This window comes from Glycine max, chromosome 13, assembly GCF_000004515.6.
Source record: "Glycine max cultivar Williams 82 chromosome 13, Glycine_max_v4.0, whole genome shotgun sequence".
In the NCBI taxonomy this organism is placed as follows: Eukaryota; Viridiplantae; Streptophyta; class Magnoliopsida; order Fabales; family Fabaceae; genus Glycine; species Glycine max.
The window spans coordinates 36262976-36264966 of NC_038249.2; positions in this window are offsets into that span (position 1 = coordinate 36262976).

The following is a 1991-nucleotide window of genomic DNA, read 5'->3' on the forward strand; positions in this document are numbered from 1 at the left end:
CATGCGCATAAAATATGCAATATAAAAAACAAAAAAAAACTACAAAAATTTATTACATCATTATCAATATCATATATAATGAAAAAAGGTAAAATGAGAAACCCTAGGTAAAAAATTAAATTTTTACTTTAAATATAAAAGATTAAAAAGTAAATTTAATAAATATTGAGAGATAAAAGAGAAATAAATATAAAAAATTAGAAATTAAAAGCTAATATTTTCAAAAAATACTACGTCGAATAACATTTAAACAAACTTTAGAAATTATTAAAAAATGTTTATCTAAACCATTAAATAAATTTTTTAACTAATAAAAAAATTAGAAACTAATTAAAGTATCTTGTTAAACAACCTCAAACTCAAATTTGATCTATAATTTTTATGCCATGAACGAGATCCAGTTAACTTTGGATTAAATAATACGTTATAGGACATTATTTTGATGGATTTATTTAATTATACTTTTATTTTTTTAGTTTTAAAATTTATTGAATAAAATAATTTTCAAAACTTAATTTTTAGATTGTAAAAACGAGAGACAATAATATTAGATAGTGCGAAGAAGAATATGAGTAGTAGAAAAATGAAATAGAAAATAAAATAAAATAAATTTTTTTTATGTAAAAATCGAAAAGAGATATACTTTTGAAAATAGTTTAAAAAAATTATTATCAAATAATTTTTTCTTATTTTTTAGAATACATAAAATAGGAAACAAATGTCAAAAACACGATCTTTGCACCGAGTGGCGAATGGACGTTGGTAGGAGTAGGTGGGAGCAATTGCCCCACAGTTTTTTTTTTTTTTACTTTTAAAATATTAAAAAAATATTTACCTCCATAAAAAATTCTATTAATTTTTTTTTAAAAAATTAGATAGTTACAAGAGATAACAGATAGAATAGATTGTATTTTTTTTTCATCTTATCAACTAAATATGATATTATGGAATTTATAAAACTCACACATCTTATTTAATTAATTGAATTAAATTCATTAATTATGAGATTATATATTTGATAAAATTTATAATATTTTTATAAAAAATTTATAGATTATATTCTTGTCCCCATTGAAAATAAATTTTAGATACGTCAGAAGCTCTATACCGCTCAAAACACTAAGAAGATCATTTCTTTCACATATTTTTTCATTCCAAGAATAATTTATGTGTATTATCTTTTACCTCCTTGTAAAATCAAGTGTTATCATATTATTAGATTAAAATCGTTTGAATATATTTGTAATAGGCAAACACCTTTCCAAAGATGTACCTAGACAGGATTAGGTATAGTAAAATTTTACATAAAAAATAAATAAAAATTAAACATTTTCTAATAATTCTACACTACATAATATATTTTTATGTTGGATCTCACTACAAGTCCACAACATCGTCTTCCCAATCATCTTACTTCCTTTGTATGGAAGAATGTTTATATATATATATATATATATCCAAAAGCATTAGATACAATTCATTTTTTACTACTATAAAGTAGTAGGAAATTGTTTTTAGAAAGGTACTTGTTTTATTTCAAAATAAATATAATCTTAAGTTATTTTATTTAGATGAAGAAAAATTAACAAATAGATTATAAAAAATAATTTTATAAAATTAACATTAATATTAATATTATATTAAAAATTAAAGTAATACTTATTAGAGATATTAGTAAAAAAAATAATTAATATTACATTAAAAAATTAACATAAAACTTATTTCAGGATAATTTTTTTAAATGTGACATTTATTTTTCCTAGGATGAAAATATAATATATTTTTTTCAAATAGCCATTATTTTAATAAAAAAATTGCAATAATGGAAAATTTTCAAAATTAAATTGAATTTAGCATATTAATTGGAAACGAAAGTGAATAAACACTTACAAGACTTGCATGTCATTAAAGTTTGTCTTGTTCCCAAGATATTGAGGTAATGTGTCATTAATATGACAACTTCTTAGTATCCTGTGAAACAATATCAAAGT